The sequence below is a fragment of the Camelina sativa genome, chromosome 18 (assembly GCF_000633955.1).
Source record: "Camelina sativa cultivar DH55 chromosome 18, Cs, whole genome shotgun sequence".
NCBI lineage: Eukaryota > Viridiplantae > Streptophyta > Magnoliopsida > Brassicales > Brassicaceae > Camelina > Camelina sativa.
Window position 1 is genome coordinate 11867834 of NC_025702.1, and position 17100 is coordinate 11884933.

The following is a 17100-nucleotide window of genomic DNA, read 5'->3' on the forward strand; positions in this document are numbered from 1 at the left end:
AAAATCCATAATTTATTGTGTTTGATCTTGAGTCTCTGTGGATTCGACCCCTAAGTACTACAATGATCTCTTATTTGAGAGAGTAGCTCTAGGGATTAATTTTAACATATCACCACCTGGAGGGTTTCAACGGTTATCATATGAGGATAAATTAAAATTTAGTAAACCAATAGTAGGGAATGAAGTGGAGACTGCTCTGCGGGATATGGGATCTTACAAAGCCTCGTGGCCAGATGGTTAACAACCAATCTTTTATTTGAAATGCTGGGATGTGGTTGGTGAGTCTGCAGTACAGTTTTTGCTTCAGTTTCGTCTAGGTTTGAATGATTCTTTAGTTGTGTTAATCCCAAAAGTGGAGAAGCCAGAACGAATAACACAGTTCCGCCCCATTAGTCTTTGTAATGTTATTTTTAAGACGATTATTAAGGTGATTGATATGCGCTTGAAGTTGGTGATCTCGAAGTTGATAGGACCCGCTCAATCAAGCTTCATTCCAGGGAGGTTAAGTCTGGACAAGATTGTCATTGTGCAAGAAGCAGTCTATTCCATGAGACGCAAAAAGGGTCACAAAGGTTGGATGCTTTTAAATCTTGACCTTGAGAAGGCCTATGATAGAGTGCGCTGGGATTTTTTGGAGGATAGACTGGCTGCTGTTGGTTTGTCAAATATTTGGATTGGTTGGATCATGAAGTGTGTGAAGGATTCAAAGATGAATATTCTGTGGAAGGGAGAGCAGACTGAAGCCTTCACACCGTAGAGGGGTCTGAGACAGGGTGACCCTTTGTCACCATACTTATTTATTATGTGTTTGGAGAGGTGGTGTCAAATGATTGATAGAGATATCGTTGGAAAGGAGTGGCCAGGGGGGTCCCCACTCTCGCACATTTGGTTTGTCGACGATCTGATCCTCTTTGCTGAAGCCTCAGTCTCTCAGATAAAAGTTATCAGAAGGATTTTGGAGCAATTCTGTATTGCGTCTGGTCAGCGAGTGAGCCTGGATAATTCGAAAATCTTCTTTTCTGAGAATCTGTCCAGGGATATGCAGAAATTGATATCGGATGAGAGTTGCATTATGTCCACCAAAGACTTGGGTAAATACTGGGGTATGCCCATTCTGCAAAAGAGGGTGAATAGAGCAATGTTGAAAGAAGTGTTGGAACGAGTTTCCTCTAAACTCGCAGGATGGAAAGAATGGTGTCTGAGCTTTGCGAGGCGTACGAATCTCACGAAAGCGGTTCTAGCAGCTATACCAATTCACACCATGAGCGTGATCTTTTTGCCTAAAGTTTTGCTTGATGATCTGGAGAAAGCGTCACGAACTTTCCTCTGGGGGAGAACTATGTAGAAACGCAAGCATCATCTGATTGCATAGGAACGAGTATGTACCCAAAAGAGGGAAGGGGGTTTGGGCATCAAGCGTGGTCATGCTATGAACAAGGTACTACTAGCAAAGGTGGGGTGGAGATTATTACATGATCGGGTCAGCTTGTAGGCTAAAGTGTTAATGTGTAAGTATAAGGTTGGTGACACCCATAATCTACACTGGCTGGTGTCGAAGGGAACTTGTTCTTCATTGTGGCGTAGTGTGGTGACTGGCATAGGGAGGTGGTCTTGCCGAGACAGAATTGTGTCTTGGGTGAGGGGAGAGAGGTTCATTTTTTGAAGGACATGTGGCTGACAAACAAGTATTTCTTGGATTTGATGCAAGGGGCGGTACCGAAGGACCACATTGATGAACATGCCAGTGATTTATGGAACGATGAGGTGGACTGGTCTCTTGGTCGTCTTATACCATGGATTTACGAGAAGATACGGTTGAGGTTGGGAGCTGTTGCAATAGATAGCTTCTCTGGAGCTCAAGACCATACATCGTGGGGAGAGACCTTCAATGGTCAGTTTACAGTTCAGTCTGCCTATGATATGCTGACTCAGAATAACATGGAGGGACCAAATCTGGAGAAGTTCTGTAATAAGAAGGTCAATAGCTATAATATGATTTTCTTTTAATTTATATAACAAATAATAATATCTTTGTTTCGAGTTAATTGATAACTTTTTGTTAAATATGAGAATATGAGATGACTGATGTAAATTTGGTAGGATACCAATAATAACCGAGAGATTTATCGTTGCTATTTGCAATTTCATAAATCGATTATAACTTTAGTCGACACCAATGAGAAGTCTTTAAACGAATTCTAAATTCGTTACGATGCATCTCTCCGTGACCTTTTCACCACTTCCACGTTTGCACCATAAATTGGTTCGTTATCCTCCAAAACAATCTAAAACCTATAACCATATACAATGACCAACAGAAACATTTGAACTCAAATACAAATTGTATATCAGCTACCAGATCGTTATGGTGCAATCTATAACAATTATATCAATTCAAAGAGACTAACTAAGTACAACTCAATTTTATCTAATAATACATTTGATTAATCATATAAATAAGAAATAGAGATTCGTATCCAGTATCCACGGAAACTAGTAAAATATGGTGAAGGAATATCCTTCCTTTTAAGTAATTCAAAGGGCACTCTCTACAAATTTTGTCTTTCCAAAACAACCAAAGTGAATAATATAACTCACATCACTTGAGGCACTTCAACAGTTTTTCATATAATAGTTTATTTGTACTTATTTCATAAGAAATCACTGTCTTCATTGGAAATCGATTCACTTATGTGATACTATAGTTTAATTTCGTTTGCATTACGTTTCAAAGTGGTCGATCTTTTTGTTATCATTCTTCTTCTAGCAATTGGTATCGCCATTTATATATAGTATGATGCATATATTCATATATATATATATATATATATGTTTTATTTATAGTAAATGCACATACATAACTTTTGAAACTAAATGTATGAATGTCCCTTGGCCATCTAGCTACGAATTAAAAGATATTGATAAACTCTCTATTATTTCACAATTACATAACGTTGTGANTCTTCCTTTTTTTTTTTTTTTTTTTTTTTTTTTTTTTTTGTAGTAGAGCATTTCCAATTGATTTTTCCACTTTTTCTTCAAAACAGAGTTACTCTGTTTTAACTCTGTTTTATAGGAATGAGTTTTTTTTCTTTTCTAATCCTACTAAATTTCTAATTATAAAAACAAATTCCAAATGTTAGTGTAAATCGAAAATGAAATTTTCTAAATATATATTTTTAAAAACAGAGTTTTCTGGTTTAGAGTTAGAATAGTATTACCGATTTTTTACTCGAAAATAAAATTTAAAACAAAATATAGAGTTAGAATTATATCTAAAATTCTCTGACATATAGTAAAGTTAGTGCAGTTTCTAGTGTTCTTTAGATTTATTAACACAAAAATAAACTATGAAATAAAGAAAGAGACAAGAGAAGAGTGATTAAACAAAAATAGAACCTGGGTTAAAGATCCTTAGAAGTGAACTATATGGATTATTATTGAATTAATTACTAATTCTTTGATATATATTTTTGAGAAGGAACTACACTACACAGCATCTTTTGGCTTAACGTGGCAGCTTACGAGGATTGTGAAAGATTTGGTTAGGAAACACAATGCCAAGAATCACTCATGTTGGAGTATTGATAATTCTTCTAACACGTACAACTCCAAAATTTGTGATTAGCTTTGCTAATTAATTGATTTTAAGGATAGGGGGTACTTACTTCCTAGGACTGAAGAGCCAATTACACTTGTTATTGGTCTATCGAATTACTAATTTAATATTGAGATTTCCACATGTACAGAAGATTTGACAATTAATGCTAAAATATTATTGAAGTTTTTTATTAGCATTCCTTAAAACAAAATTGCATAAAATACTAGGGAGGATAAAAAAAACATATATATATCAGTTTCTCTAATTGAAAAAAAGTGGAGAATTTTTGAATATACTCTCATGTACATAAAATAGACTTTCTAAATTATTTTATGATGCAGCAATAATTTGAAGTTGATGAGATACATTGTAACATTAATAATACCAATGTTGCCACATGCATAAGTACCTTATATTGATCATATTCAGGAGATTCTGTCTCCTTGGCTTGTGCTTAAGAAACACACACAAAATAATTATTTAAAAACCCGAGCTAACCCTTTGACTAATTCAGAATCGTTATAGTATATACTCCTATTGACTATAGAGCGGCCTCGAAAGGCCAGGCCAAAAAAAACTGAATCCTACTATATCAGATTTAATAATACTTGCATAGTCTCGGGACTATGGAAACGACAAACTAAACTAGAGAGAATGGCACAAGTTTCATGAAAGCTAAGCGACTCAGAGAAATTACCTATTGTATTTATGTTTGATTTTCTTTTAAAAAATCAATTATGTCACCACGAAAAGTTGTGTGAATGACACGAATGCTCTAATTGCTTGGTCGAATTTTAATTATATGCATGTAGGAAATGTAACTAATTGTCTTTTGCATCTCAAAATGTTTACATTTGGTAGAAAAATGTTTGACGATTTTCAATTGTCATAAAAATGAAATGATCTGTTGATAATATATATTCTTGGTAACATATCATAGAAAATGACGCCTCCGGACATAAATTGTCCAAGCGTTACAAAAAGTACTAGGACATAAATTATGAGTATAGAAATATTAACTAATGATTATCACAGTGGCTATGACCAATATGAAGATGCATAAACCATGGAGACAAAGAAACAAAGGATACGACGACAGAGTGGGTACTAGCTATGTTTTGGGAACGAAACAACAACGAAAACCGTAATAAGTTCATCACTCTGTATTAATAATTAAACGTGATTAGAGCATTGAGCAGTTACAATGTTTATAATAGAAATATCATCGTCAATTATTGTGTATGCCTCTTCATCAAACAAGCAATAATTATCTTATTTACACCATCCATTTTTTTTTTAATTCAAAACATTTAGATATATACAACATACATGACAAACAGCAGCAGTTAGATCATACAAGGTCTCTAGTCAGCATCTAGTTGCTGTCGATGAAAACATTTTTTTTTTCTAAAGGAAAAAGAACCTAACCCGTAAAACATACGGATTCAAAGAAAATGAACAAAGGGATGATGTCAAGAAAATATATACGAGTAGCCTCTTTACACAAATTAATTCAAAATATACATATGGCATTGAATAATAAGGAAGTCAAAAATTGAGAATTGAGCTCACCAATAAGAGATTATAATCGATCACAGTTATCCTCGATACTTCCCACTTTGGAGCAATAGCCAATAGTGAACAAACTTGAAAATCCTTGATATGGTGAAAGAAGTATAGTCTAGATACATTTTTTTCATAGTGTTGTGAAAACAAAAATGTCCCTCATATAGATCCTAAAATAATGATTGAACCATATATATACTTGGAGCCTTGGAGGTTTGATAATTATTTGCTACTGTGAGGACGAAAATTAATTTTGCTATTAATGGTCAGAGGCCATTTGATGCAAATTGGCTTAACTAGATTTAGTGTTTGAGACTTTTGCCCTACATGAAAGGGTATTAATGAAAATGCGGGTGCTAGTTGCAATAGAAATATAATCCCAATAACAATTGATAATTTTGTTTATCGAAATTATCATTTATAGTCCTATAAATTTCATTCATAGCTAAAATATAAGTAGTTTAATATATATTACACTCATAAGTTGGCCTTTGTGTTCATGGATTAGCTTATTGGCATTTGCACATATAGTTTCCACGTAGATTACATGTATGTTTAGATGTAATTGTATGCTAATTGCTAAGTAGTTAATATTCTAATCGAAGACAGAACCATAAATGTATAGAATATACATATATTCTCGGTTTACGCACGTGTCCTCTCGTATATCATCATTCATCACTCCACTTAATATTACTATAAGCGTAATAGCGAATAAGATACAACGAGGTTGATCCCTACTATGTTAACAAATAGATTAAATTGTAAGAAAGACCTAATAGGCCACAGATTTCTCAAATTATTGAAGTCAAATCATAGATAGAAAGTGGTGGGCTTGAAGGAGACAAGACAACGGAAGTGAACAAAGAAAGAGGCTTTTGCTGTTCATTCCACAGCCTCACTTTTGGTCTTTTGATTAGCTTCAATAGTCACTTTTTAATTCAAATTTTATTCATCGTCCTATCGAAATGACCAAAAGCCGTACACACAAATAGTGATACTTAATTATTTTATATGTAAGGATTCTTGATTCATTTGGAGAGACAGATTCCTTGTAAGCCCAAATGCTTATGGGACTAGTCTTATATCATACGTGTTATTTATTAACCAATGGCTAGTTGAAGTCTATGATGCATTATTGACTTTGTTTCGTTTTATTCTGATAAAGACGAAAACAAGTTAGAGCTAGGGTCTTGTCGCTAATTTATTGGTGTTGTAGTTGTATATACCGACTTAGAATTTATAATCATAACTAACAATGTTTATTCTAAGGACGTATCTCGTACGGTGTGCATGCAACCCCAACCAAATACTCATGCATTTGACTTTTCCTTTCGGGCGTCAAAAAGACGTTTAAACATTTTCAACTATATTTAAAAGGGTTTAAGTATATACTAGTCTTCTTCAAAGATATGTTGAGTTTGACGAGTGACGACAACAACAAAAACTAGCTAGTCTCTGCAAATAAGGAATGAAAAAAATTGCAAGTCCTTGATAGTACAAGTGGATAGTGGATACCATCACTATTGTATAACCACGTATCTCTTCGTTGCTGGTTTTAGAACTAACCGATATATTCGTAAATTACAATATAGAGAACTTAAACAGAATAGTTACAATATTCACATTTATATAACTGAATTCTAATACTAGATACTTAAGTGGTAAAACTTAAAATCGTTTAAAAGTCTTCATTTGGTCATTTTAACATATTGGGGAAAAATTCATACATATTTCATATTAATTTCTTTCAGAATCATTATATTTTTTTTTATCTTTTATTATATACTCCCTCCGTTTCATAATATAGAATGTTTTACAGGTTTTTCTTTGTTTCATAATATAAGATGTTTTCAACTTTTTTTAGTAATTTTTACATTACTTTCCTATTTTTTTATTATTTATTTTATGCAGTTTTGTTTATGATTGGTTGAACTATTTTAAAGTGGTTATTTCTTAATCTGCGTGCTTTCACTCCAAACATGTTATATTTTGAAATGGAGGGAGTATATGGTAGCAAGATTTTGATGGAAACTGAAAACTTAGCAATGAGTGATAATGAACATCACAAGTGCTAACTTTATATAGCTGTTGTACTTAATAGTGTCACGCACCATGGATTGGTCCATAGGCACACTATGAAAGTCTTCACACCTATCTATAGCGATGTCAAACGTTTTAACAATCACGCTTACATAATTTGAACATTTGCAGTATTAAGGTTTACTGCTTTTATCAAAATCAATATAATAACAGTGAGTAGGTCGAACCATAAATATACATTATATAGTATTCTAAGTCTTTTGAAAATTAACCCCAATTATTCGTTGCGTACCTTGTACGTATATTACTTTGAGGTTTGATCTTATATGTTACAAAAACAAATTACATAAAAGATCATTCTTGAACTTATACATCGTTGTGATATATGTTTACAAAATTTTGACTTTGAGACTTCGATTGTCCTACTACCTATATATCCCAGTATTTTGAGGACCAAAAAAGTCAAAATTATAAACTTTGCAAGTGGTAAAATGCTGAGATCGAGATCTGTATACCTTCTTGAATTCAAAGGAGTGAAACGAGAACATCTACTTCGTAACTTGAACTACGTTCTGGACTAAAGATGCAGTCAAAATACAACATTAAACTCTTTCTTAAACTTGCATTAGTTAATGCATTAATGGTGTTATCAACTAACAAACCCTCTCTAATCTCATGTGGTTCTGATTAATCTAAAACGCAAGAGTTTTTGAAAACAGGCCTTGGCCCGTTTTAAAAGCCCAATTTTTTAAAATTCTTTTTCCCCAAGTCTCTTCATTCTCTGCGTTTGCTCACTTCCGTCTTCGAACAGATCTCATTCGTTGGACTCCAAGAAAAAGAGGTATGATCATTAATCATCTTCTCATACGTATTGCTTCTTCATTATTTTTTTCGTCACATTTCGATTATTTTTTTCATTGTCAATTTAGGGTCTTTGATTTAGGTTTCTTTGTGGAATTTGGCTAGGGTGTAAATTTCGTCGGCTTATTCATTGATTTTTACAACAAATTGTATTCAGGGAAACCTGTCTTGAGGTTTCTGAGGCTGCAACCTCCACCCCTCAGTCAAGGTAATCTATTCACCACCGTCATTTCTTCTCTATTTTTGGTGATTGTGATTGTGAATGACGTAGCTCATATATATTAAAGGTTTGAATGGTGACTGCCGTCAGGGAGGCCAATTCTGTTAGCGGTTTAGTCCATCCTAAAAATAGGGCTGACAGTAGACCGCTGCATACCAATTTATTTGTACGTAAAAATAGTCCGCAATTGGTCCGCAGCGGTTTTCTTTCTTTATTTTTTGGATTGCACCACTGCGAACTAAATTTTTGTAAAAGTTATATATTTTTAGACTGTATGGGATCAAGACACAATTATGGAACTTGAAGCGGCATGAGTCTATAGATATCAATGACTATTTCACTAAGTTTTTACATTGTGGAATAAGTTGAAAAATTATCCGATCGACCCCTTGTCGTGTGTACGTGCAAATGTACTTGTGGAGAAAATAAGGCTTTGTAAAACGAAAAAGAGGAGTGCCTTATGCAGTTTTTGATCGGTGTGCATACAATCGATGTAATTTTGACAAAGATGATGTCTATTGGGCTTTAAAACGTTTGTATTTTGGTGTGGTTTATCTCTCTTCCATGCATGATAGTCACTCTTCTCTTTCTTTAATGAAATTCATTTCTTTGGTATATATTCCTCTTGAAAAAAGTTGCATGGAATCTCCAACATCTGGAATATTGTAAAGGAATTTGGATACAAATGAATGGACACACCGATATCGTTGGGCTGAAACCAGAAATCAGATTTAGGTTGTTTCACGAAGCAAAAGACGGTTACAAGGCCTTTTTGCTAAAGTTGAATACAAAACTATGGCGAATACAACATATGAACTTATTTTGCTAAAGTTGTAACTTATGAATTTAGAAGACTTCTCAACCGATCTCTATGCATTGTGAAAACCAGGTTGCAATTCACATTGCTTTCAACCTTGTTTTTAATGAATCGTACCAAACATATCGAAGTGGATTGTACTGTCATCATATCCATGAGAAAGTTGAGCTTGACATCATCATTCCTACTTACAAGAAGTTCATATCGGATTGAGGACATTTTCACTAAAGCAACAAAGTCAAAGGTGTTCAACTTAATTTCATGTCAAACTTCACTTGAGTGACATCACCTAGCCAATCTTGAGGGACAATGTTAAACAGAGACGACCAAGAGGCAAAGTGCAGCCGCTAGTAATACTATTTAATTTTGGCCGTTTTTAATAATAGTTTCCCATGACTACTCATGTTTGAAATCTTCGAAGTTGCAAATATATTTTTGGGGAAACTTCAAAAATATGTATTCTTCAAAACCAATTTTCTAGAAAGAGGTATTTCTAACAAATTCTCTTTAATAAAAACATTTCTAACCCATATTTTTGCCTCTCCAACCTATCTTTATTTTCATATCTGAAATAGTTATTGCTATTTTTTATTCTACATATAGAAGAATTCTATTTTTCCTCTATAATAGAACTAAACTTTTTATTTGAAAAGTAGTCATTGTACTTTTACCATTTTTTATTATTTATGATTAAATAGATACTTTTAATAATTATTACTAGATAAGAAATTTTAAATTATCAATACATTCATTTTTTTCTTATAACTGAAATAAATAAAAATATATTTTTCTTTTATTTTGAAGTTAAATTTTTTTTATTTTGCAGAAAGATTCTTTAAGTTTTACAATTCTATAATTATAACAAAAATTATAAACTATACTTCCTCTGTTCCAAATTATAGGATTTTTTAGCCTTTTGTTTTTGTTCCATTTTATAAGATTTTTTTTCCAGATTTCTATCCACCATTTGTATTAATTTTTTTGAATAAATGTGTAGTAATAAATGTTATGTAAAAACAACAAAATATAGATTTCATTCACAAAAAAGAAACAAAATATTCATGGTTTCTTAAACATTGTGTTTTAGCTTTAAAATCTAATAAAGTGGAACAGAGGGAGTAATTCTAAGATCAAAAATTTTGAGTTATGCCAGTTCCGTGATCATTACTCTCCAGTTTAAAGCTAACTCACTTGACACTTGCTTTGCATATATTTTTTTCAGCTATTTAGAATCATGACTCTTGGAGGTACCAATAACAATCAGAACCAATGTGTTAGACGTAACCCCTTATGTTTATGCGAAGGTGATCAGCCCGGTGTAAGCCTTGTTTCGGATGAGGTTTTTACTGGTTCTAATTACCATATTTGGCTCCCTCTCATGACCGTAGCTTTGAGAATAAAGAACAAGATTGGTTTTGTTGATGGAACACTTCTAAAGCCACCTCCTAATGATCAAACATCTGTTATGTGGTCTTGCTGTAATAGCATGGTGATGTCATGGATTATGAGTTCTGTATCTGAGGATATTAGAAAGAGTATTATGTAACATAAGACTGCTCAAGCAATGTGGTCAGCGCTTCAAGCTAGGTACCACAGAAACGATAATATTAGATTGTATCAGATCAAGACACAGTTATGGAACTTGAAGCAGCATGAGCCAATGGATATCAATGATTATTTCACAAAGTTCATGGCATTGTGGAACGAGTTGAAGTATTACAAACCTCCTGTTGTGTGTACCTGTGGAGCAAAGGAAGCTTGGGAAAAATATGAGGAAGAGGAGTGCCTTAGGCAGTTTTTGATCGGTGTGAACCAATCTCGCATGCATACAATCAATATGATTTTGACGGAGGAGCCTCTGCCTGATGTCTATTGCGCTTTAAAACGTTTGGATTTTGAGGAATCTCAAAGAACGATGAAACACAGGTCTCACTTAAGTCCGTGGACACCACTCTATTATTAAGAAGAAAGCTGCTTTTTTCTTTTCTTGTTGTGTTCTTTTGCTCACATCATCAAACCCGAATATTTTACTCTACGTTAATTTTTCCACCACTTGTTACTATTGACTCGATTGCGTTCTTCATTTATTTTATACTTCTTCTAATCATGTTTGTTATTATCTAAATACTAAGAGTGGAACTGAAGTTTAGCTATACAATTAAGAAGATTGGTACTTTTCTGTAACTTGGTCAATGTCATCAATATTGATGACCAAAGAGGTTAGGTGGTTCAACAGCGCAATCTTTAACGTTACTATCTTGCATTCACTACCCTGTCTGAGAACTACCAGATCAGAAGAGATGATTAAAGAGAAGCCATATAACTTCACTGACCTCGTCATTATTTGCTTTCATTACCCATCTCTTGAGTCTGACTACTACTACTACTGCTCCTGCTGCATACGGTTACAATATAATATAAATAAACAACGCAACTTATTATTATCTTCCAGTTCCAGAATCGATCGGAATTTAATCCCATACTAAGTGATACCCCGTGCTACAACACGAGATTATATATTTTGTTAGTTAGTTTTTTTTTTTGTAATTTGTATTTTTAGAATGTAGTTTTTTATTTTGACTTATTTTCTTTGTTTATATAGTATTTATTCGTATATTTATACAGTAAATTGGAAATCCTAATAGAGTAAGTAGTTTGTAGAATGTAGCTTTTCACGAAAACAGACACACCGCATAATTGGATAGTAGTTTTGTAAGAAAATAGACACTCCGCAATATCGGATAGTAGTTTTGTAAAAGAATAGACACACCGCAATATCAGATAGTAGTTTTGTAAGAGAATGAGTTTTTCTTTATTTTGGTTTGTCGTCAAAAGAGGAGAAGTTGCTTGTTAAATTTTAATCTGAGATATTTCTATTGTTAAGAAACCATTGTATTTATAGTGAGATTAGATATATTTAGGTTATTATTTAAAAAATAATATTTGATATATCAAATCTCAGCAAAATTGTAAAAAACCCAATTTAATTTCTAGTTTGATAAAAATACATGTTTTAACGGGTTTAACTCAAACTTTTTATATATTTTAAAATTTTTAAAAGTAAACATATCAATATTACTTAAATATTTTATAGATTTTCAATGTATTATAATATTTTAAACTTTCAACGGAGTTCAAATATTTATAATAATTTAAACATTCTATAAAAATTTAAATATTTATAATATCTTAAACTTTAAAAAAAAAAACGTAAATATATTATTTTATGTTTACTTTTAAAAGTTTAAATATGCTCAAATATATAACCAAATTAAACTGTTAAATTTGGATACATGATAAATCAAATTTCATGCTCATTTGTACTCAAAACATATTAGTCATATATTTATAGTGATTATCAACCATATTCCAAAATATTTAGTCGATGTGAGATATACAATACATCTTTCTGTAAATTAGTTTACAAATTTACATATATATAATTTATGTGTTTTTTATTCTTTCCATATATACTAATCATAATTAATTACTATAATTTCGTTAAGAAAATATTGAAAATCTAAACTAAATGATGATTTATTTTTATTTAATTGTATTAAGTTGATTTGTTGTTTCCGTAAATATCTCACTATATAAAAGCAAATCAAATTAGTTTACATATATATACAATTTCGTATTTAATCTATTGATTATTTTGGAAGCAACAAAGTCACAATTGATAAGTATTAAAGATTTCTCATTATTATTAATATTCGTAATAATTATAGGGATTAAGTATGGTAGTAGTTAATATTTTATATTACTATTAAATACTCTGATACCAGTTTCCGTATTTATAGGGATTATACTTCTGTTTGGTTGTGTGTTTAAATATTCTTGAATCAAATAATATACAGGATCTGATCTGGAGAACAAACAGATCCGCAAATTTTTTTACTTCTATTTTCGGGTCAGAGAGGATCCGCATCCCGACCCGGTTAGTTTTAAATGAGCGACCCAAGGGTATAATGTTCATTTAAATATATCGAAACTATAGGTTAATTAATTAAATTAAGTGATTCTCTAATCATTTTTAATGAAAAACGTACCAAAATAAAGTCATGGTCCAATTTGAGTCTAGTGAGTACTTCAGCTTTAATAGAATAGATGTATTATATGTTTTTAAAATAATTGGTTTGTTCCGTTGTTCACCAACCCAATAATATATATGGTGGTGGGGTGGTTTTGGAGTTTAATTTATATATTTAGGCTTAGTTGTGTTCCATAACTATGGTTGTAGACTTGATAGATGACTAACACAGGTGCCAAATTTATAAGAAGTTATTTATAATCCTCCTAGTATTCTAAAAGGTATGACAAAAAAGTGTACATTCTTATTATTCAATGAATATTTATAACATACTAAACTGAATCACATGGATAAATCTGTACACAATTCTATAATATTTAATAGAATACATTTTGTTAAATAGTTGTTCATCACTTCATGGCATCCGAAGACATCCACTGAAATCATAGGAATAGCAATAACTATATATATGAGAATAAAACCATACTTCCTCTATTTTAATATAGTTGTCATTCTAGTTTTAATTTTTTAGTTTGAGTTTAGTTACTGCTTTCCAATATTATCATTTTAATAAAAATTTATCTTATTATCACATATAAAATAAATAAAATATTAAATAATTTAGAGTTTTAATAGTCAAATAAACAACTATATAATAGACTATTTATCTATCTATACTAGTATTTTTACAGCAGTTTTTGCTCAAAAATACTTTTTTGGAAAGTTTTTGAATTTAATGTCATTTAATGCTTATATTCATATTCAAACAAGTTTAGTTAATTCTCTCTACTATCCTTATAACCAAACAGAATTAAAATATTTTAAATATCCATATATATAATATTCTATAATTAATATATAAATGTAGAAGATTTATTTCATATTAAAAAAAAATTCTCTTATCATCTTTTTTTGATTTTAATTTTTAAATGTAGTAAATCATCATATAATACATCAAGTTAATAAAATGTGTATTTTTTCCTGTATATATTGTGATTTGAATTTTTTTAAACGAACATATATTACTCAATTAATATAAAAAGTGTATTTTTTCCTGTATATATTGTGATTTGAATTTTTTTAAACGAACATATATTACTCAATTAATATAAAAAGTGTATTTTTCATGTATATATTGTGATTTGAATTTTTTTAAAACGAACATATATTACTCAATTAATAGAAAAAGTGTGTGTTCAACATACATATATAGTAAATTTACTGTATATAGTAAATTATAGAATTTTAAGAAGTTTATAATTTATAACTGGTATATCTAAATTTAATAAAAAGTTTAAAATTATGAATATTTAAACATATTGAATTTTCAAAATAACATAAACGAGTTATATTACATGACGGGTTATATGACATTACATGATTGAATTGATAATATTAAAAAATAAAATATCATTAATATGATACTTTAATAAGGGTTAAATCTTTATTTTACTATTTTAAGAACACCAATATAAAATATATCGAATAAAACTGATTTAATTAAGATTGTATTAAATAAGAATTGTTGTGCGTATACCATGAATTATATACTAAATCACTAAAATTAACAAAAGCGTACATTTGCAAAATTAGTATTAAAATAGTATATTAATTAAAAAATCAAAAAAAACTTGTCCCGAATTGGTGTACTGCGGGTCATAATCTAGTTTTTTTCAATATGTATGAAATAATGTAGAATAACAACTAATCCGAATTGGTGGGAGTCTAGCTAGACATTTCCAAATAGTACTAATTAATACCCATACACACCAACTAGATTAATTTTGATTATTAATTGAAAAACATTTCCAAATAGTACTTCATAATATCTCATCCTATAAAAACAAATTACACACAAAGATTTGTCCATGGAAGTCTATTATTTTTCACCAATCTAATAGAATATGGATTGTTTTTAAAGATAGCATTGTTTTGTATCTAATGACAACTAGATTTTACCCTGTCGTACACCACATGTCTATTATTTTGTTGATATGATACTGTAAAATGGTTTAGAGCTGCTTGTAGTTGATGGTGAATTGCATATATATATATATATATATATATATACTGTTAGTCGTTGTAGGTAGGGTTTTGTACAAACTCTTGATTCGCAAGTTAAAAATATACATTTTACGATTTGGTTAGTTATGATTTAGGAGTGAATGATATGACATATTCTTATTATGATTCTCAATTAATATTATTGGATTAATAGTGTACATTTAAAACTAAGAAGATTTTACCAAATATGTAATCGTTTACTAAACGCAAATTATATATTTTTTAAGATGTATTTATCTTGAATTAGTTGCTATATTATAGGGATGTGATTAAGAAGATGTGATTACATAATTTGTGCTATCAATTTTTTTTGTCAAACTCGGCCCTAGAAATTCGGCATACAAATTAGATATTTCCTAAGATATAATGGACAATAAATGACAATAAGTGGCATTAATTGGATGTAAATAAATATGCTATTGATTAAAAATGGGCCCAAAATATTCGGTAATCTTAAGGAGGATCCAGATAATTGAATCAGTTATAATTTTAGTTAAAAATCCGACCCGAAGTTGGTAAAAAGTGATGACATCCTATTGTACTCCAAAAATATATTCCGAACTCTATATGTGGATATACTTGTTTGGTTACAAATATAGTAAGACAATTTTTAAAATATATATCCGTTTATAAAAATTCAAATCACATCATATGCTAAAAAAATTTAAAATTTTATTAACTTTATGTATTAAATAATAATTAAAATAATGAAATATAAAATTAAATAAAAGTGAAAGGAGAATTATATTTTAATCTAACATATTGATTTAAATTAGGTAGATAGATTTTAGGAAAATTAATATTATCAAATAAGGAAATAATTGTGTTTGGTTGTAAGAACTGTAGAAAATTTATGGAGGACTTGTTTGGAAACAAAAATGTACTCTAAAAATGTTAAGATAGATGTATCCATATTGATGAAGCTCTCTTTTCCTAAGTAAGACCAACTCCACTCAAGAACTTGGATCAGGATTCTCTTAATTAAACTAATCCTATTATCAATATTAAACTAATCAAGAGAACTCATTAACAACTTAAACTAAATCACTCCTCCACTTAAGAACCTCTATGATGGTTGCTTAAGTAAGAAAATAATGTTTATTAAACCATTTTTTATTAATTATCACATTATAATAAATTATGAAATAATCAAAACAAGAAATAGGTTTTTAATTATTAGTATTACATGAAACAAAAGAAAACAGCAATATTTTACATAATTCATAAATATAAAACATATTTTACAAAGTCGAGAAATACAAACATAAAATTTCAAATAGAAGAAATGAACTCGATTCTATTTTTGGGTTGCACCAAATTTTTGCCAGATATGCTCCACCAAATCTTTTTTTAGACGATCATGCATTTCTGTATCTTGAACGTCATTTCGAATCCTCATCATATTATTGAGATTTGTTGGCATATCTGTAGAATACGATAAATCAACACGAGAAGTGTTTCCTTCTCCTTCATAAAACTCTGATGGATTGTAGAAATTGTATTCATGTCGTTCGTCTTCCACTATCATATTATGCAAATATGATACATGCTCTCATTATTTTTCCTATTTTTCTTTTATCCCAAAAAAGTGCAGGATTCTTCAAGATTGCAAATCGAGCTTGCAAGACTCCAAATGCACGCTCTACATCTTTCCGACATGCTTCTTGACATTGAGCAAAGAGTTTTGCTTTTTGACCTTGTGGAAGTGTAATTGATTGGATGAAAGCTGCCCATTTGGGATAGATACCGTCAGTGAGGTAGTACGCCATTTTGTATTGTCGTCCATTGACAACATAGGTAACTCTCGGAGCTCGGTCATCTACAATATCATCAAACACTGGTGAACGGTCCAAAACATTTATATCATTTAATGTACCTGGTGGTCCGAAAAAAGCGTG

At 30.7% G+C, this 17100-nt stretch overlaps 1 long non-coding RNA gene across 1 annotated transcript; it reads right to left on the bottom strand.

Annotated features, from left to right (window-relative positions):
* On the bottom strand, positions 436-5340 carry LOC104761213. The gene is made up of 2 exons (XR_763108.2): positions 5174-5340; positions 436-2292 (listed from the first exon to the last, which is right to left on the bottom strand). It is a non-coding gene; the product is annotated as an uncharacterized LOC104761213 (long non-coding RNA).